Source organism: Marmota flaviventris, chromosome 5 (genome assembly GCF_047511675.1).
Source record: "Marmota flaviventris isolate mMarFla1 chromosome 5, mMarFla1.hap1, whole genome shotgun sequence".
Lineage (NCBI taxonomy): Eukaryota > Metazoa > Chordata > Mammalia > Rodentia > Sciuridae > Marmota > Marmota flaviventris.
The window spans coordinates 31,877,149-31,898,902 of NC_092502.1; the positions used below are offsets into that span (position 1 = coordinate 31,877,149).

The window sequence follows — 21,754 nt, forward strand, 5'->3', positions numbered from 1 at the left end:
GGCTAGGGGAAGTAAACTATGATTGATAGCCCTGCAAGACCACAAGGAGAGCAGGGGAGGGCCTGGCTCCCCAAAGGAATACAAGTTGCAGATAAAGCAACCTATTTCTAGAAGCAAAGAGAACAGGAAGAGGCTTAGGCTAGGATGACAGTGCCTCTAGGCAGAGAAGAAATGCCCTATGAGGGACCTCTGCTAGGTCAGCACCATCATCCACACGCATGGACCTGGGCATCCAGCCAAGCCTGTCCCAGCTCTGGGAGGGCTGACCAGCCTCCAGCAGGGTAACGGGGGATGCAGCAGCTAGACCTCTCCCTGGAGCATTACGAAGACTCTTGCTTCCCTCCATTATGTTGCATTTGCCATGAACTTCGTTTTAAATGTCATATTTGCTTTTCCCCTGGATACTATGTCTGAGGATAACTAGACTTTTCAGCTGCATGGGTTTTATGTTAAAATATACCTCATCCAGGAGTGTTCCGACATTCTCCTTCTCTTTCCTTCTAGATGCTTCAGCTCCTGGCACACTTTCTACTTAGGAATTGTGGAATCTGCATTTATCTGGTCAACATTTACTGAAAATCTAACTGTGTGCCCTAGAGATTGGCCTCAAACAAAACAAATCCAGTCCTGGCCCTCCCAGAGCTTCAGGACCAGCAGGGAAGTCAGGTATGCCACTAAAACAAAGACATCACCCAGCGGGTTACCACATTACTTAGTGGTAACACTCCTGAGGTGAAGCGCTGGGGTGCTCACAAGCTCAGGCTTGACCTGGCCCATGGTGTGTGTGTGTGTGTGTGGGGGGGGGGTTCCTGGAGAAGGTGATGTTGGGCTGAAAGGTAAAGGATGGCCTCAATTTTGAATTTTGAGGCAAAGAGGCTGGGAAAGGGGTGAGGCCAGGGGTGTTCAGATGCTAGCGCTCTGCATGGGGAGTGAGGGGCTGCTGCCTGGCAGGGACCAGGCGTGTAAGTGGGAAGGGGCAATGTCCAAGGGTCTCCTCTTGCTGCTATCAGCTCGCCTGGGAGTAGGAACCAGGTTTTATTCCACTAGAGCTCTCTGCAGTGAACACAAAAGAAATAGTCCCTGTCCCACTGCCCCAGCGCCCCTAGCTGCCAGACCACCCAGTGGAGAGGAGTGCATTTCCCTAGCTGCACTTGGGCATGAACCTCTCCTGTCAGGCTCAGTCTGGTGGTGGGATGGGGATGGGGCTGTGATCCTGTGGTTGTGTGATCCTGTAGGCAGGGAGAGAGAGGCGGCTGGCCTGTTGTGTAGGTGAGAGAGGGCAGTACTCTCGGAGGTAGCCCAAAGTGGCTGAGAGGTAAAGCCAACTGACCTGGCTGAGGTGGAAGGCGGGGTGGTATGATAATGCAGAGAAAGAGAGATCAGGGGTGGGGGGCTGGCAGTGGCCTGGGGGGGATGGGCGTGCCATTCACTGAGGTGCAGAGGCTGGGAAGAAGCTGATTGGAGGAAATGAGCACACACACACCTGTGCTCTTGAACGCTTTAAGTTCAAGGAGACACCAGGGAGGTAATTGGATGCAGGAGGCTGGGCTGTAAACACAGGATGGAAATCCTGTGGGGTCAGGAGAGGCCAGGCCTGGCTCCCCAGCCACAGAAACCGTTGCAGGTGGGTCAGAGGAGAGGCGGTTGGCGAGCTGATAAACCCGACCAGGTGAAGGCACAAACCTGCCTGTGATAAATCATGCCAGCGCGGCCTGGGCTGCAGATGTGTGCTCTAAGGACCCCTGGGCGCTCGGGGCCTGTCGCCGGGTGATGGATGACTCCGCTCCCCACCTACCCAGCTCCCGCTGGCGCCTGCTTCCTGCCACCTCCACGCAGTCCCTCAGGAAAGGAGCAAAGAGCTGAGCAGGCTCTCCGTGACAGCCTTTTAAAAGTGACTTTTAAAACTTCTTATAATTGTTGATTAAAAGGCCCATTGCTCCAAAGGCTCTGTTTGTGGTGGAAGCAGGAAAGTCATTTGAGAAGAAATTTCTGGGGAGGCGAAGCGTTCCAGTAAATTGGCCAGGGCGGCATTTTCAGTTCCAGGCGTACGTTTCAAAAGCCATTAAAGCCCCTCCAGAAAGGCCTGCAGAGTAGTTGTTTAGAGAAAAGGAAAGATTTTGGGGGGAGGAGTAAATGCCAGCCGGGGGCTGGTAGGAGCAGTGGGAGCAGGAAGCCGGTAGCCTCCACCCACCTGCACCGTGGCACAGGGCTGTCCCCACTCCCACCTCAGCCAGAAAGGCTGCTCCTCCCCTGGCTGGTGCAGGTCCCTCCCATGCCTCCTACTTTGTCCTTGCTTCACTTCTCCCTCATTTGGAAGGGGCACTGCAGCCTTCCCGAAGTTAACCTGTTCTGTGGTCTCCTTTCTCTGCATCTTCTCGGCCTCCAGTAGTCCCCTCTGGATTCCTGCAGCTCACAATGTCTGAATTTTTGAACATCCCCTGAATTTCTGCAGCCCATGGCAACTTCCTGACCAGGGACCCTCATGCTGCTGTCTCATGCAGGTCTGTGGTCACACAAGCTGGGATATACGTTCAGAGAGAAGTGTGCTCAGGGTGCTGGGGATGGGAGGAAGCCTCAAATACCAAAAGGCTCCTTGTCTAGTGGCCAAGCTGTTGTGGGGGAGCTGGTCCTTGGCATCATGCCTGTCCTGGTCCTCACTAAAGCCCGACATAGCGCGGCCCTAGCAGGCACAGGCAGGGAGCCTAAACAGTGGTTGTGTGTGTGTGTGTGCGCGCGCGCACTTCCTCACTAGGCCTGGCTTCATTGCTGAGCTAAGTTAAAAGCATGTCCAGGAGCCACGTATTTGAGAAAGGTTCATTTGTTCACAATAATAAAAGCTGGTATTTTTAAGAGAACTTTCCTGCACGGACCCTTTTCCAATTTCATTCCTTTGGCAAACTAGGCCGGTGGATGAGCTGAATTTCAAAGATTAGAACATTTCGAACCTCTGAGCCCAACTTTTGGAATCCCAAAGGGTGTGAATTAAAATATAATTTTTGGCTCTTTTCAGCCTGAGGAGAAACCTCTACAGGAGCAAATCACTGGAGAAAGAACACGAGGAGCCACAGGGCTGGTGTGGGCACTGACCACACATGAGCAGAGGGGTGGTGAGGGCAGACCTGAGCGAATCTCAGCTCCTGGGAAGCTGAGGCAGGATTGCAAGACCCTGTCTCAAAAACAAAAACAAATAAACAAAACCAAAACCAAAACCCCCAAACAACAAAACAAAACAAGAAACCAACCAAAAAACACATAAAACCCCCTAGCTGGGGATGTAGCTCAGTGGCAGAGGGCTGGAGGCCTTGAGTTCAGTCCCCATTATTGGGGACTGTTTGTGGTGGAAGCAGGAAAAAAACTGCAAAGAAAAAAATAAGTCTAAACAATAACAGTGAGAGACACTGAGTCCACAGAAAGGATCTCAGCTGGTTGCCCGCCTCACGCCCCATGCACACCTGCCTCATATGCCACAGGTGTGCTGGAGCACCAGACTTTGGGCCTTTCCCAGGAGTAGAATTTAGGCTTCACGGAAGAGAAGGCCAAATTTCCCAAGACCTCATAGAGATTTGGTGCCTGTGAACCTCCTTATACATTATTTCGCTCCTTTCGAGGTCCTATAAGATGCTCTGTTAAAGCTGCTTATGCCAAGTAGATAACACTAGGAAATTCCTCACCTGTGCTTCCTTCCTGGAGATTCCCAAAGAAAATTAGCATTTCCAAGGTTCCAGAAGAACTTCTGCAAAAGAAACCTGATCAACTTGAATCCTGTGTTTCTAAACTTACTTGACCACAGATCCTTTGTATTACAGAAAGCCGAAGAAAGTCCGTGGAGTCTCCTGTACCAGGTACTTGTACACCATGGGGTACTCTGGTTACTTTATATCCTCATGCTAACTGCCTTGTAGACTCACCAGTTCTAAATTTCCTCCCACAGTGAAATCTAGGCAGGGTGTGCACCATCTGGCCTGTTGTGACCTCCTCTGAGCTTTGAGCAAGCCTGCTAGAGTGCAGACACATCTGTCCACCCAGCTGGGCTTGGAGGCCCCTTTGTGGACCAGCTTTGTGGGCCTGCACTGGCAGGCCAATTGCTTCCTGGTTCTTTTAGAGTGTTTGGCTGGATGGCCAGTCTATACACTCACCTTCATGCCCAAATGACGCTCACCTGGGCCAGGACGTCCCATGGAGGATAGGATGTGAGCAGAAATACTCCTTCTGTTGAATCCCCTCTTCCCTGCAGCAGCTCTGGCCCCCGGGCGGTTTTGACTGTCTTCTTGTGCATCTGGTAATGAAATATTAAAGTAAATTCTTCCAGTTTTGCAAACTTTTTTTTTTCTTTTTCCCCTCAGGTTCCAGGGGCAGCCTGAACATGTGACAGAAACCCATGGAGCTTTGGAGAGAGGAGCAGAAGGACGAGGAGGAATCACTTCAGAGGAAGACATCTTCCTCTTGCTGGCTGTGAAAGGTGGGCCCTGCTGGCTTGGTGACTTGGAAGACAGGGCTGTGACTCCATAGAGCACTGGATTGGGATCTTTGTGTCTTCGGGCCTGTTCTCACCCCTCTCCACTGATAGAACTAGGTGGGTGACCAGATGTTCTCTGGGACTTGTCATGGTTTTTACATATTACATAATCAATGTTTTCTGGGGATTCTACTTGAAGTTGATTTGTCTTTGTACACATTTGTTACCAGTGCTATCTTAATTCCTACTGAGATAAATTGAAGTCAGTTGCCATCCTAGAAAAAAAAAATCCTACATTTACTGAGTATTACCTGGGTGTGGCCTGCTGTGACTTAGGCAAAACCCAGGCTTTCCTACCTACAGAGATCTTGTTTGATCTGGGCAGCCACATCTAAGGGTCAGTGTGGCACTTGCCACCCACATTTCCTAGCTGACCTCCTGAGGACAGCTGTGTGATTTGATTTCATGTAGTGTTATTTCTGAATCTCTGTGTATATCTGGGGTGGAATCTGCCCTGGGTACAGATACACCAGCAGCCCTTCCGAGGCCTGTCCTAGTTTGGCAGTGTCCAGTCCTCTGTCTTGACTAAGCACTGACCTGACCCAAGTAAATGATAACCTCAGAATGGCCAAAGCATCAGAAGGGCCTGAATTTCTCTCTCTGGCAATGAAGCCCCAAAGCTCAAGGGCATGTGCATACCAGTCTCCCAGGGAAAGAATGAGCAGCTCCCCTTTGGATGATTGATTAGCATCTTACATTTCTGTTTGCCAAGGTGTCTCAGAAGCACAGGAGCAGATGGCTTCTCGGGAATTCCTCTGGGGAACCAGGCTTCTACGAATCTAGCACGACGTGGAAATCCAATATTCAAATGAGAGAGGAAAATGGAAAGAAAATATGCTCTCTTTTCCTTGCCCTAAGTTAAAACCTGGATATAGAGCTAGAGGGGTCACAAATGGCCTCCACATTCCTGTGGTTCCCTGCCAGTCCGAGGGAGAAGAACAAACCCGGGCCTCCTTCTAGCAGGACCAGGCAATAAGGTCATGCTGACCCTGAGGTGCTGTGCTGAGATGTGAGGCTGAGATAGTGGGCTTCAATTCAATTTGGGGGGCTTTGCCTAAGCAGCTGGTATGTGCCAGTCCTGGCCCAGATGCTGTGGGATCAGATCGGATAGTGCATAGCCTAAAAAGCATGAACTCCTGGCATAGGCCTGGGCTTCTATCCCTGGCTCTGTCATGCCCCAGATGTGAGATATAGAATCAGAACCTTGGGCTCTCTGAGCCTCGCCTGCCCTCATCTGTAGAATGGGCACCATGGAGCCCATACTTGTTCAAAGGATCAAATGAGTTAGTGCTCACAGAACTTAGCACATTGCACACTTTCTTTTCTTTTTTAAAAGGTTCCCTTTAGAATTTTATAGCCTTACATAGCAGTTGGGTTCAGCCCGACAAACTCATAACATGCATGGAAATTGATTTCAGTTCACAGTCCCCCCTTTTCCCTCCTGTCCTTCATCTGCTTTCCCACTCTCCTCCCTCTACTCCATTAGACTTCCTTTTGTTTGTCTATTAATTTGTATTTGATTGCTTCTTTATATTATGTTATCTTATTCTTCCCTCCGTCTTTCCTTTATTTGATTCTAGTTTCTGCATATGACAGAAGACTGTCAACCTCTGAGTTTGGCTAATTTCACTTAGCACAATATGTATATAAATATACATATATATATACACAATTTCTTTTTTCTTTTTTAAAATATTATATTTTAGTTGTAGTTGGACACAATACCTTTGTTTTTTTTTTTAATTTTTATGTAGTGCTGAGGATAGAACTCAATGCCCCACATGTGCTAGATGAGCGCTCTACCACTGAGTCACAATCCCAGCTCAATATACAATTTCTTAATCCATTCATCTATTGAAAGGCATCCGGGTTGATTCCATAATTTAGGTATTGTGAATTGGGCCACTATAAACGTTGATGTGGCTATGTCATTGTATGCTGCTTTTAGATCTTTTGGCTGAATGCTGAGGAGTGGGATAGCTGGGTCATATGGTGGTTCCATCCCTAGTTTTTTGAGGAATCTCCATACTGCTTCCCAGAGTGGTTGTACTAGTCTGCAGTCCCATCAGCAATGTACCAATGACTTGCAGTGAGCACTTGCACTGAGCCAGCCCTAAACCCCCACAGTAGAGAGTGGACATGTGTCCTGCTTTCAGGATGACAAAGCAGAGAGTGGGAGAGGTGGTGTGAGTTTTCCTAAAATCACTTGGATTGTCAAGGATGTGGGAAAGACTGGGGTGGGGCTCTCTCAGTTCTCCATGAGGGTATCCTGTCCCTGCACCATGAGGGTGGTCCCTCAGCAGGTCTAGGACTGACTTGGGGTGAAGAGAGCCTGCTGGTTGGCCTCCATCCCCACTGTTGTTTGACAGAGGTCCACCATTAGAAGCATGCCTCTTGTTTTCTTCAGTTTTTCTTCCCCACCAAGAAGAGCCCTTACAGAATCCCAAAGAATTAAAAAAACTTACCCAGGCCTATGCCCTGAAGCCGGCAAGGACAGCCCATCTGTGAGGGCAGATTCTGAGAGCCCCCTCTCTCCACAGCTCTGAACTTTCGCCTCCTGCTCCGAATCCATGTTTTATAATGTCGCCTGCACTTTCTGCCATTTGGCTTTTCTTGTTCCTTTCCCTGAGGTTTGGTCCCATTAATGTTTATGAGCAAATAAAACTGGGATTGCTGCTTTGGGCCGTGGGACCACTGCCGACCTGGGGAGGGACGTCCAATTCAACCTCTTCCCTCTCCTTTGACTTTCCCTGACTTCCACTGTGCTCTCCAGGAAGATGAGCGAATGGAGAGAAAATGTGATTACAACAGAAACTTCGCCTTCTTCACCTAACTTCAGGACTGTCAGTTCTTTGCTCCAGGTAGGAATTAGAGCCATCAAAAGTTCCAAGTGTCGGAAACACGGATGCTAAACTGTTGATTCCTACATTGGGCATGCATGGTTAAAAGAGCTTCTGGGGGGGACACAAATTCTGGGATGTCACAGGTGGTGTGTTACCGGTTTTCCACAGGGAGGTTGGTAGATATGCATGAGGATGCCTCATTTGTTTTTTGGAGCAAGGAATTGACCCACATCACTTCAAAGATAAAAACCTGTCCAACTGGTTGTATGGTGCCATGTAGAACCCCATGTTTTTAGCAAATGTATTACTTTTCTATATCTAAATGTACATAGTCCTAGATGGGATTCTTTCTCATGGGTCAGGAGGGAAAGTCTTGGTAGGACCTGGGGTGGAGACCAGAGGTTGGTGGGACGTGGCACAGCAGCTGCGTTTGCTGAGAGGCTGTAGCTGGGCTGCATCATGGGGCTGTATCTGGGGGGAGGGGAAGCATATTCCTTCTGGGGCTGTTGACAGGGCTGTGAGCCTGGCAGAAGGAAAGCAATTATATCATTACATGCCACTTGTGTCTCAAGGGGCCAAATTAGCTGACTCTCCAAAACTAGGGTCTACTTTTGACTTTTTAATTTACAGGCTGATGCACATGCTTGCTAGTCTGCTCTGAAACCTTCCTAGAGCAGCTGAGGTGTGCCTGGCACAGCAGGGGAGGGTGAGAGGAGCAAAATGCGGTTCTGATACTGAGGCTCTCACGGATTAGCAGGAATATAGGACAGACCATATACTAGATGGTGATCAGCAGGATGGGAAAATGTCCAGCAGGAAAGGCTTGGAGAAACTTGAGAGCAAGTCCCCCATGTCAGATGAAAAGATGTCACCAAGGAGAAGGAGGAGTGCTGGTCTTGGATGGTGCATAGGATTTGCACAGGTGGGACTGGGGTGGACAAAATTTCAGGAATAGGGCATCTGAAACTCAGGTAAGTGGATGGAAGTGAGGGTGAGAGGTTCAGCAGCGTTGAACCTCAGTTGTGGGAAAGCAGTTGGAAAGGGCTTTGAAGATGCTCAGGGGTACTTGGTAAATAATTCTGTGAGTGAATGGATGGGCCTTCATTCATTCAACAAACATTTAATGAGTGACTCATGTGCTAGACACCATGTTAGGGGCTGTAAAAAATGCATACAGTTTCACCATGTATAGCTGTAAAAAACCCCCAGAAATCTCTCTTGTGCATGCACGGGTGCACTCAGTGCACATGTATGTGTGTGCCCATGGTTGCAATTTTAACCAGGGTAGCAGAAGAGACTTCTTGGGAACATTGACTTCTGAGTACTTGAGAGGGATGTGAGGAATTAATCAGGTAGATATCTGGGCGAGGAGCACTCCAGCAGAAGGAAGAGCAATTGCAAAGAGCCTAACGCAGGAGTTTGCCTGGTAAGCTGAGAGGCAGTGAGGAGGCTGCGAGTGGGGGGGCTGCCATGGAGTGATGGTAGAAGACCAGAGAGGCGGTGGAGCCTCATGGGCAGACTTAGGCTTTGGACTTCATCCTGAGCAAAATGGGGGCTCTGCCGAGATTTGAACAGAAGCGTGACAGTATATTTGTTTTTAGAATTATTATCCTGCATGTTTTGTGAAAAGATGACCTTTGGGAGGCAAGGGTGGAGTCAGGGAGAACAGTTAGGAGGCTGCTTTGGCCTCCAGAAGGTAGTGACACTGGCCTGGGCTGGAGGACAGGTGGTGAGAAGGGACTTTGTTCTAAACATGTTCTAAATATTTTATTTTTGATTAACATGCATCAGTTGTACACATTAATGGGTGCATTGTAATCTTTCAACAAATGCAGATGACATACAGTGACTAAATCCAACCTCCTTCTATCCATCCCCTTGCTATTGAACATTCAGTTAAACTCTTTTTTTTTTTTTAAAGATGAAAGAGGACGTGTGGTACTTGTCTTTCTGTGTCTCACTTATTTCACTTAACATAATGTCCTCCAGTTCCATCCATTTTGGGGATAATGACAGGATTTAATTCTTCTTCATGGCTGAATAATATTCCATGTGCACCATATTTTCTTTATCCATCGATGGGTTCCTATATCAATTTCATATCTTACCTATTGTGAATAGTGTCAAAATAAACATGAGAATGCAAGTATCTCTTTTATATGTTGATTTCACTTCCTTTGGATGTATACTTGGAAATGAGATAGCTAGTTCATATGATAGATTTATTTGTAGTTTCTCGATACTGTTCTCCATAGTGGGTGTACTAATTGAAATTAGCATGTGAAGTTCTTTTTTTCCTCCATGACCTGTTGGCATTTGCTATTTTTTATTTTTGTTTTTTGATAATAGTCATTCTAATTGGGCTGGGATGACATCTCATTGTAGTTTTGATGTGCATTTCCTGGATGGGTAATGATACAGAGCTTTTTTTCCCCCATATATTTGTTGGCCATTTGTATTTTTTACATTGAGAAGTTTCTATTCAGGTCATCTGCCCATTTTAATTGGACTACTTGTGGTTTTTTGTTGTTCAATTTATTGAGCTCCTTATGTGCTCAGGTATTGACCATTTGTCAAATGGATAGTTGGAAAATGTCTCCCATTCTCTAAGTTCTGTCTGTGCTCTGTTGATTATTTCCTTTGTCGTGCAGCATTTCAGTTTGATGGAATCCATTTGTCTGTTTTCACTTTCACTTTCTGTTTTTGGTGTCATACCCCAAATCATTGCCCATATGAATGTCTTGAAGTGTTTACTCCATACTTTCTTCTTGTAATTTCCATAGTTTCAGGTCTTCCACTGAGGTCTTCGATGGGGTGAGAGATAGGGGTCAAGTTTCAATCTTGCACATGTGGGTATCTGGTTCTCCCTGTATGGCTTAATGAAGAGGCTGTCCTTTCTCCAGTGTGTGGTTTTGGTGCCTTTGTTAAGAACCAGTTGGTTGTAGGTGCATGGGTCTATTTCTGGGCTCTCTTCTGTTTCTTTGGTCTGTGTGTCTGTTTTTGTGCTGGTATCACGCTGCTTTGGTTACTGGGATTCCGTAGTATGTCCAGAAATCAGCATCGTGATGACTCCAGCTTTGTTCTTTTTGCTCATTTGCTTTGACTATTTAGGATCTTTCTTTCTCTATGAATTTTAGGATTGTTTTTCTAATTCTGTGAAGAACTTCATTGGTATTTTGATGGGAATTGCATTAAACCTGTAAATTATTTGGAGTAGTATGTGCATTTTAGCAATGTTATTTTTTTCCAATCCATGAACATGGGAAGTCTTTCCGTGTGTGTGTGCGTGCGTGCGTGTGTGTGTGTGTGTGTGTGTGTGTGTGTGTGTCTTTCATTTCTTTTAACAGTGTTTTATAATTTTCAATGTAGAGCTCTTTTACTTCCTTGGTTAAATTTATTTCAAGTATTTTATTTTCATTTTATCTTTTCAACTATCATGAATAGGACTGCTTTCATGATTTCTTTCTCATCAGTCTTGTTATTGGTATATAAAGAGTCTACTTATTTTTGTATTCATCCTAACTGAATTCCTATCAGTTCTTAAGGTATTTTGGAGGAAACTTTAGTTTTTTTCTCTATATAGAATTGGCAAACAGGGATAATTTGATTTTTCCCCTTCCTATTTGTATACCTTATATATTTTTTTCACTTGCCTAATTGTTCTGGATAAAACTTCCAGTGCTATACTGAATGAGAGAGGTGAGAGTAGTCATCCTTGCCTTGTTCCAGATCTTAGGAAAAGTTTTCAGCTTTCCCCCATTCAGTATAATGTTGTTGTGGGTTTGTCATATACAGTCTTTTTTTTAAGTTGTGGATGAACACAATACCTTTATTTAATTAATTATTTTGTTGTGGTGCTGAGGATTGAACCCAGTGCCTCATACCTGCAAGGCAAGGGCTCTGCCACTGAGCCACAATCCCAGCCCTGTCATATACAGTCTTAATTATGCTGAGGTATGATCCTTCTATACCTAATTTGTTCAGGCTGTTTTTTTCATTGTGAATAGCTATTGAATTTTATCAGATGTTCTTTTCCATCTGTTGAGATTATCATATAATTTTAATCCTTCTTTCTGTTGTTGTAATGTATTATGTTCCCTCACTTGTGTATATCAAACCATCCTTGCATCTTTGGGATAAATCTAACTTGGTCATGGTAAATTGCTGAGAGCCACAGCTGAGTCGGAATGGCCCCTGGCATTTTGCCAATAGTATTGATTGACAGGCAAGGCATTACTATCTGCCTCGGCCGCTACTTTGGAGTTCTCGTGGGGATTCCCCGGGATTCCTGGAGAGTTCCCATTGGTTGGGGAAGTGCAGGAGGAGGGATTTCCGGAGGAGATATTTCCAGTGGCTGGTTCCTGGACAAACTGCGTGGGATTCGGGAGGAGTTCCCGGGAGTGTGTGGGGAGCGTGCTGGTGGAGTTCAGAAATAAAGTTTGTTCCTGCTTCAGTGGCTTGTGATTTGTGCCCAGCCAGACTGCGGCAGTAAATGATCTTTTTGATGTGCTGTTGAATTTGAATTGCTAGTATTTTGCAATAGAGAATTTTTGCATCTATGTTCATCAGGGATATTGTTCTATAGTTTTCATTTTGTTATGTTCTTGTCTGCTTTTGGTATGAAGGTAATGCTGGTCTTGTACCTTACCTTTCAGTTCTTTGAAATTGGGAAGAATTGACAATAATTCTTCTTTAAAAGTTTGATAGAGTTTAGCAGTGAAGCCATCTGTCTGGTCTTGGACTTTTCTTTGTTGGGAGACTTTTTATTACTATTAACTCTCAGTAATAGGTCTGCTTAAGCTTTCTGTGTCTTTGTAGTTCAATTTTATTAAATTACGTGTGTCTGGAAATTTCTCCATTTCCTCTAGGTTTTCCAATTTGCTGGCATATAGTTGTTTCTGATGATCCTTTGCATTTCTGTGCTATCCATTGTTAGGTCTCCTTTTTCATCTCTAATTTTATTTATTTGTACCTTCTTTCCTATTTTTCTTAGGTAAAGATTTGTCAAATTTCTTAAAAAAAAAACAACAACAAAAAAACAAAAAACAAACAACTCTTTCACTGATCTTTTATATTCTTTTTAGTCTGTTTTGTTTATTTATGATCTGACCTTAGTTATTTCTTTCCTGAAACTAATTTTGAGTGTGGTTTTGCTTTTAATCTATCCTGTCAGTCAATGTCTTTTATTTGGGAATTTAGTTCATTTACATCCATGGTAATTATACATATGTAAGGACTTACTTTTGTCATTTTGTTAAATTTCTTCTGTTTGTTTGAAGTATCATGTTTTATTTCTTGTTCATCTGTATGGTTTGCTGTTTTATTGTATTGATAAGTTTTGATTTTTTTCTATTTCTCCTTTGTGCATCTACTTTGCCAGTGTGTTTCATACTTTCAGATGTTTTCATTATGATAGTTATCTTTCTTTTGCTTTGGAATATAATATATTAAGCATATTTTGCAAAACCATTCTGGTGGTGATGAATTTTATTTTATTTTTTCTTGTTCTAAAAGCCCTTATTTTCCCTTCATCTCCTGGATTCTTGGTTGGTAGGAATATGTTATTCCATTCCATCTTGGCCTGTAAGATTTCTGCTGAGAAATATGCTGTAATTCTAATGGAGGTTTCCTTAAGTGTGACTTGGCACTCTTATCTTGCACTTTTTAGAATTCTCTCTTTTTCCTTTTTCTTCTATAGTACTGAGGATTAAACCTGGTGGTGCTCTACCACTGATCTACAACCCCAGCCCTTATTATTTTTTATTTTAAGACAGGGTCTTACTAAGTTGCCCAGTTTGGCCTTGAATTTGTCATCCTCCTGCCTCAGCCTCCCAAGTAACTGGGATTACAGTTTTGCACCCATGCATCCAATTTCTATTTTTGTCTTGTACTTTCAGTGGTTTGACTGTAATATGTCAGTGTCAGGATCTTTCCTGTTCATGTCTATTTGGTGTCTTATTGACCTCCTATACCTGTAAGTCCACATCTCTCCCAGGATGAGAGAAGTTTCCAGCTATTATTTCATTGAACAGTTTTTCTATGTCATTTCCCCTTTTCTTCTCTCTCAAGGACTCCTAAAATGTAAATATTTACCATTTAATGGTGTTCTAAAGGCTCCAGAGGCTGTCTTCATTCTTTCTTATTGTTTCCCTTTTTATTTTATCTGACTATGCTATTTCAAAAGACCTGTCTTCAAGTTCAGATATTCTTTCTTCTCCTTGATCTAGTCTGTCATTGAGGAATCAACTGTATTTCTTATTTGACTTATTGAGCTCTTTATTTCTAAGATTTCTGATTAGTTCTTTTTTAAGGTTTCTCTCTCTGATGAATTTTTTCATTCATAATATGCATTGCTTTCCTAATTGTGTTAAACTGTGTGTTCATATTCTCTTCAGCTTCCATAAGCTTCTTTTTTTGGGGGGTGGGTGGGTACTGGAGATTGAACTCAGGGACACTTGACCACTGAGCCACACACACCCCAGCCCTATTTTGTATTTTATTTAGAGACAGGGTCTCACTGAGTTGTTTAGCATCTTGCTTTTGCTGAGGCTGGCTTTGAATTTGTGATCCTCCTACCTCAGCCTCCAGAGCCGCTGGGATTACAGGCGTGTGCCACCATGCCTGGCTCACTGAGCTTCTTTATGATAATTCTTTTATCCTTTATCAGGCATTTCATTTGTTTTGATAATTTGGAATCTGTTTTTTTGGAGGTGTCGCGATACATTGTTTTAAAAATCTCTCCTGTACTCTTACATTGAGATTTGCATATCTGGCAGGTCCGTTATTGCTACTATTTTTTATGAGGCAGCCTTCATAGTAAACGGCTTTCTTCTGAAGAGGTGGGTGTTGGTTTTATACGCAATGTTGGTTTTGGTTCCAGCTAGGCACCATAGTGTAGTCTCCTTGTAGCTTCTGTGGTTTTAATGACTTTAGGTACAGTGCGTGCCACATCAGGGCTGAAGAGACCCACTGTCTCTGGGGGCCATGCAAGGCTGGGACACACCAGTAGCTCATGCAGGTGTGGTGAGCACAGCAGTGGGTGTGGGGTGCCCACTATGCGTCCACTCTGACAATGGGAGTGGTGGCACCGGTCAGGGGCTGGGTGTTCCCTCAGCACTGCAGAGGTGAGCTTTTCTGCTGTCAAGGGCGTTGGCACTGGCAGTCCTAGCAGTACTGGGGGACTTGAAGCACCGGCTCTCAGACCAGGTCTGGTATGAGCCCAGACCCTGTGTGGGGAGAGGTGGTGGAGGGAATCACGGTATCCTCCTCTGGTGCTTGTTCCTGGCCCTGGCAGCAGTGTGTATGGGCATGGCATGAGGGTGGATCTTTGGCAGCTGGGACCACATGGACACCTGTTTTTGTGAAGCAGGTAGAGTCCTGTGAATGGATTTCTCTGAAAGTCGAGGACCAAGTTGTGACAAATCCAGTGTTATGGGCTGAATGTTCGTGTCTCCCCCAAATTCATATGTTGAAACCCCAGGCCCGATATGGCTGTACTTAGAGACAGAACCTCTAAGGAAGAAATTATGGTTAAACAATATAAAAATGGTGGGGCCCTGACCTGGTAGGATTAGTAACTTTATGAGAAGAGACACCAGAGCTCCTCCTGCCCTTTGAGGACGTGGCAAGAAGGTGGCCTTTGGCAAGCTAGGAAGAGAGCCTTTGACTGAAACAGAGTTAGTCAGAACCTTGATCTTGGACTTCTAACCTCCAGAACTGTGAGAAAACACATGTCAGATACGGAAGCCACCTGGTCTGTAGTATCTTATTGTAACAGCCCTACCTCACCAAGGTGCCACTTTCTTTGGTGGGTGCTGGCTTTTTCTAGAACTGTGTCTTTTGCCACTGTTTAGGTCCCAGCACTTTAGTAATTGGTCCCTTAAGGGGGCTTTTCTCTCTCTAAACAATTCAATAGATTTGAATGGACCAGAAGAGTCATTGAACAATTATCTAGTGATTAGTTTCTTTGTGGATCTCCAGAGAGAATTGCTGGAAGAAAATTGGTAAATCCTTTTCATTCTTAATAAAACCTAACATTATCTTGCTAATGCCTGATATTAAGAGTTCAAAGTCATCTCTCTACCATTGATCTTCAAAGGAAGAGGATTCCTAATTTATTTGACAAGGCCTGAAAAGATATGGGTGAGGCTTCCTTGAGACGGGGATTTGAGAACACTGAATGAGTTTGTGACATGGCCCACTCCCCACTACCCCTGCTGCCACCTCCTCCCTTGGTTCCTTTGGAATCACTGGGTTCACCTGGAGCATACACCTCCTTGAGCATCATGAGCCTTGCTGAGGGGCAGGGACTTTCTGAGGGCAGCTGGTGTCCTGATTTCCATCTCCGGTCTGAAGAGAAGCAGGTCCTGGTGCCATCTGATGGAGCTAGTCTTGAAAGAGGGACAGAGAGCGTGCCCATTACACTCAGCCTCTCAGGGTAATGGATGTTTCTGGGATCATAATGTTTTCTCTCCCTTTCCTGAGGAAACTCTCCCCCAATAAAAATGAGTTGTCAGCGGCTCTTAGGGCCCTATAAATTGATTTTGACTCTGTCCATTATAGGTAGCTTCTGTGAGAGGAACCGGTATAAATCTCACTCAGTCAGGGAGTGTTTAAAATGGCAAACTTCAGAGTAAAGGTTTAACAAAAACCATAAATAAAACTTCAGAAGTAATGGAAGTGTTTATAAGCATCCGTGGAATTCCGCACAAGAACAATGAGCCTGGTTTGGGTGCCAAGAGATTGACTGAGGTGTCGTGTTCGCTGTGAGAGAGAATATCCATCTTTCTGTGGCTCTGGCACAGGGCAGCTGGACCTGGAGAAGCCACAGAGATGTGAGCCCTGCTCCATGGCTGGGCTCCTGCAGCAGGGGTTTATCACTGTCAGGGCTTTGGCCAGTCAGTCATGGCTTTGCGGGGGTGGGGGTGGGGGGTGGGGAGCTGCCAGAGGGAGTGGACCATGCAAGGACCAGCGCCTCAAGTTGACCACACTTCCAAGCCTTCCATTGGCCTTGCATTTTGGGTATGTAAAATATTATAGTGATCATACAATACACTCAGAGCAATGTGTTCGTGTCCCGTTCTCCAGCTAAAGAAACCAAAGGAAAGAGAGGCTTGTGACTTGTTCAAGCCCCAGAACAAGCCATTCTTAGAAGCTGGAGGAGACACCTGGTCTCCCCCACCCTTTCCCCATCTGTATCCACTTCCATATCAAATAGTGATTGGATCTGCTCCACGCCAGGCCCTGGCCTCGGTGCTGGGGATGTGGAGACACATCAGTGTGCACCTGCCTCTCTTGGGCTTTCACTCTGCCTCCTCTGACATCCCTCAAGAGTGGTGATTCAGAGAGATAATGCCTGAAAAGTGCCGAGTGCAGTGCTGGCAACTCAGTTCCAACGGAGTGGTCGGTAGCTGCCATAATTATTACATTTGTTCTCATCATGGCCATCTGATGGGGCCACATAGGTGCTCTGCAGTTTCCCCTGGAAGTCCTCCCTGTTCCCTCAGTTTTTCTTCCTCCAGGTAAGCCTCTCTGGGGGGCTCCCCTTTCCCCTGCCTTCTCCCCACTGGGTGTGTTTTCCAAGCCCAGGCTGCATTTGCTTGGATCCACCAGGCCTCCATGCCAGCCTGGAAACAGTCCTGCCTCTAGCCACCCTAATGCCGCTTCATTCACGCCCACAGATAGAGCTTGGGGCGCAAATCCTTTGGTAGACTCTGTAACGGGACATAGATCATTACAGATGGGATTCAGGTTTTACGAAATATTTTAGGAGGGAGATAAATTAGATCATGAAAAGTGCATAAGGGACATCAATTATGCAGCAGCCAGAAGAATGATTATCAAATGGTCTGGCCTCAGTTTTTGCCCATGAAACATTTAACTGTGGCCGTTAAAAGAGAAAACATCCTGGCTCCCTACTTCAGAAGAGTGGCTGGTCCCAGAGGCAGGCTTTGTCCCAGGGACACATAAAGTACAGGTCGGCCTGCTTTGCTTGTGGCACTTGAGGAGTAAAAGGCCACCTGGGTGGTGTAGAAAGTTGGAGTGGGGCTTGTTTAGGTGAGATGATTCCAGAGGCTCTGGGAGCGCAGGGGGCCTGCCCCGTTTGGGGTAACTTTTCTGGCCACTCTGACCTAGGGAAGAAAGGTGTGCACAGAACATCACAGGTGAGTGGTTAGTGACATCGCCACTCGAGGGTCCTCCAAAGCTGTCAGGCTTGTCCTACCCCCTGCCCAACTGCAGCACAAACCTGGCCCCAGGTGTGCTGGCCTCTCTTGAACCCACCTGGCCTTGATGCTGCTGGTGACCATGGGCCTCCGGGAGAAGGAACCAGTGATCACAACCTTGCAAACTGTCCATGTTGTCGTCTCACCAGGCTCTGGCAGCTGTGGCTGGTCCCAGACATGGCCATGATTTCTGTTTCTGAAAGAAGCCATGATTTCTGTTTCTGAAAGAAACCAGGCCTTCCTCTGAGCTGCACCACTTGACCGTTGATTCTGCTCTGCACTCAAGGTCCCATGAATTTGTCTCACTCCCACCAGGACCATGTGCTGTGCTTATGGAAGGTGGGCCCCTTCTTCCTCCTCCTCTTGTCTCTGTGGGCATTGAGCTGGGCATGTGGGTGCTCCATCCTAACCTTGTGGGAGTGGGTGAGGGTGAATTACCTGCTAAAGACATCTTGCCAAGCATTCCTAGGCTGTCCTTCCTTGGGGCGGGTCACTGTTGGCCTGTCTGGTGTCTTTTTAAATGAGGGTGTATTTCTACCTGGAGTTGGTCTTTTGATTGGTACGACTTTGGCCTATCTGTCCTATAGGGTACAGCTATCAGGAGCCATCAGAAAGAATAGGGCAAGGGGCTGGGGATGTGGCTCAAGCGGTAGCGTGCTCGCCTGGCATGCGTGTGGCCCGGGTTTGATCCTCAGCACCACATACAAACAAAGATGTTGTGTCCGCCGAGAACTGAAAAATAAATATAAAAAAAAAGAAAAAGAAAGAATAGGGCAAAACAGCAGTGACTTCAGTACATGATGTCCTCAGTGGGAGAGCTGAGCACCGTGTGGGAGACTGACTGTGCTTTGGGAGCTGAGAGCTTTGCAAAGCGAGGCCCAGCAGGTGGTGGGGATAAGCCTGTCCCTTCTTGAGGAGAAATATGTCCCTCCTAGGTGGGGCTGTCATCATCACCATGGTCCTAGTCATCTGGGCCCCTGTCCTTCCAGGGTTTCCATTTCACCGAGTCCTGTTTAGTCCTGCCTTGCTGAAGGCAAGAACAAAAGCTTTTTCTTGGAGATTCGAGGAAACAGGGATATGAAACACCACAGGATTGGGAATTGTGACCTTGAATAAGTTACTTATCCTCTGTGGTCTCAGTTTTCTTAGCTGCCAAATGGGAATGTCAGTAGTGTATATCTCACATCATGCATTTAAGGTGAATCCTCTGACCAGTACTCTTCAGAGAGTGGTGCTTTCCCCAGGATGGACAGAGCCATGTGAGACCTTTAGTCTTGCTTGGACTTTTAAAGGTTGGAGTTTGGGGGCAAACTTGGTGTTCCTAGCCTCAGTCTATGTGTCTGTGAAATGGACTTAGTATGTAGTCAGGTTATTCATAAAAGCAGGTTACTTTTTCAAATGCTGAAGCTATTTCTCACCAGGGCATTCCCTATCCATCTCCTTTTTACTTGCGTTGTTATATCATTACTATTATTAATGACAATAGTTGACATTTATCTGAAGCTTCTCATGGTCCAAAGCTCTGTGCCAAATGCCCTGGATACATCCTCCCTGACTTTTAACCTCATAACTAAAATGATGCAGCTGAGCCTAGACAGGTGAAGCAATGTGTCCAAGGTCCCAAACTAGTAGGTGTTCAAACTAGTAGAGTTTGAACCCAGGTGGTCTAACCACAGATCAAAGAGATAACAGGAAGACCTGCACAGTAGGAATTTTCTCTACCCGTGAGCCCACCCAAGGCTAGCTTGCTCATCTTGTGAGCTGATGACTAAAATGAACTTGGATTTTGCTTCTTGGGCATTTTGCACACAATGAAAGGAAAGTTCGGAAGACATTGCCTGGGGCTCCGGCTGTGCAAGAGATTCCACATGATGGAGGAAGCTATGGTCAGGTGAGGGTGTATGTCTGCTGGGCTGCAGCTGGGTTGTTTACAGGTTCATATATCTAAGACGAATTCTTCACCCAAACCAGGATGCCTTTGAGAACGAAAGAAGGTGTTATTAATAATCACATTAGGATAATAGGCATTAAATTGGATTTGTCCTTGGATACACGTGCAATTATTCCTATCATTTATTAAAGCAACATTTCTGGCCTCTGATGAGCAGGATCCTGTTTGTCTAGTTTGAGTTGTGACCACATTTAGAAGTCACATAATAGATTTCTGATTGAGGTCAACTATTAAAAAGTAAAGAAAGTATCTCAAAAGAGCAAAGCCACAGAGCTCTTTGGAAGGCTGTGAGCACTTGCGAATTTCTATTCTTGGATTCTACTCCTTTGTAATTGTCAGCTTCCCATTATTGTAACAAATGCCCAAGATAAATAAACTTGCAAAGACAAAAGGTTTATTTTGGCTCAGTTTTGGAAGTTTTAGTCCATAATTGGATGGGCTCATTGCTTTTAGGCCTCTGGAGGAAGAGAAGGGCATCACAATATGGCAGCACCATATTAGGTAGCAAATATATTCATCTCATGGCCAGGATGTAGGAAGAGAGAGAGAGAGAGAGAGAGAGAGAGAGAGAGAGAGAGAGAGAGGCTGCAGGGAAGATGAACTCTTCCAGGCTCACCTCCAGTGACCCACCCCCTCCAGTCACACCCATCTGCCTGCAGTTACCACTCAGTCTATGCAAACCAGGATGGACTGATTAGATCACAGCTGTCATTGTCTAGTCATTTCCCCTCTGAATGTCCCTGCATGAATACGGGAGCTTTTGAGAGACACCTTGTATCCAAAGCATAACAAGATCCAAACTATAGCATGCTAAGTGGAGTTTCCAGAAGTTGGAAATCACTTCTCAAATAGAGAATGATGTTGCTAACCAGTAACTGGGATGATGATGGAAGTGAGTTCCCCTGCAGAACTTCCCCAGCAACCTGACGGAGGGAGGTAGCAGGCAGGGCTCTTCTTCCCTCCCACAGAGGAATGTGAGGTCAAACTCAGTTCATGGTGTGCTTCCTGGCGTGTCCTCATGATTGGCATGGGTGAGACATCAGGCAAATCAACGTCATTTCTTTATTTCAGGGGCAGGGAGGGGTACTGGGGGTTGAACTCAGAGGCCCTCGATCACTGAGCCTCATCCCCAGCCCTATTTTGTTTTTTATTTAGAGACAGGGTCTCACTGAGTTGCTTGGCGCCTCGCTTTTGCAGAGGCTGGCTTTGAACTCGGGATCCTCCTGCCTCAGCCCCCCCAAGCTGCTGGGATTAGAGGCCTGCGCCACCACACCTGGCTCACCATCATTTCTGATGGGAACAGGCAGGGGCTGATGGATACGACTGGGTTCCTGTTTTCTGTTGTGCGTGAAGAGACCCTAACCAGCTCTTTCTTCCTCTAGGTCTTGGGTTGTTCAAAACTGTGTGTGTGTCACAGTGAGTTCGACAGTCTGGCTGCTGCCAGCTCTCCTGGCTTCTATCCCACAGCTGGAGAGGGACCGAAGCTATCCTTCCTGACCCCAAGTTGAAAGATCACAGGGCAATACTTTGTTAGCCTGGCTGGCTGGGTCATGTGACTATCCCTGATCAGTCACCAAGGGCAGTGAGGTGGGGATCTGTGACAGGCCCATCTTCGGTCAGAGGTCTACTTCTGGCCATTTGCTGTAGCTGCAGGTGTCAGAAAGAACAAAAATGTTAGCTGCACTTCCTACCATGAGATTGTAGAAGGAAACAGTTACTTGTGCCAGGAATGCATTCTCTAGAAAGGGGAAGAATGAGGCAGATGAGGTTCTAGTAGCCAGGGACACATTTTTTTTTTTTTTAACCAACAATAGCAGACTTATAGTTACAAAATAAATCTTTGCCGACTTGATGGTAGGAACACTGTCTGAATGTCTCTTGGTTACTAGTGAGCCTAAATATTCTCCCAGATTTGTTCCCACAGGTATTTCCTTCTGTGTGAATCACCTTGTTAGTGGCCTTAGCCCACCCCTCATGGCTGTCATGGAACATTTCAGGGGCATGGGGGTGGGTGACTCGGAGTTCAACACCTTCTACTGCCTTTGGTGGGGAATTTTGTCAACTGTATTCGCTCCTGTGTTGGGAGATCAGTGTGGAAACCCAAGAAAAATGCTCTGTGGTTAATCAGATTTTGTGTATTATGAATGGTTATTAAATATTTTATGTGAGAATTATAATTACTGATTAAAGCCAATATCAATAGCCTCAGATAATCAGTATG

At 45.7% G+C, this 21,754-nt stretch overlaps 1 long non-coding RNA gene across 3 annotated transcripts in view; it reads left to right on the forward strand.

Annotated features, from left to right (window-relative positions):
* The first annotated feature begins 213 nt into the window (after positions 1 to 213).
* Positions 214 to 21,754, forward strand: part of LOC139705667 (uncharacterized) — a 42,873-nt gene continuing 21,332 nt past the window's right edge. Inside the window, exons 1-5 of one of the 3 annotated variants that reach the window (XR_011707491.1) lie at positions 214 to 281; positions 505 to 666; positions 2,387 to 2,501; positions 3,807 to 3,842; positions 4,344 to 4,573. This is a non-coding gene — a long non-coding RNA (uncharacterized lncRNA). Of the gene's footprint in view, positions 282 to 320; positions 667 to 2,386; positions 2,502 to 3,806; positions 3,843 to 4,343; positions 4,574 to 21,754 lie in introns of those variants that run through there. The other 2 variants (XR_011707490.1, XR_011707492.1) reach the window with 2 other exon arrangements.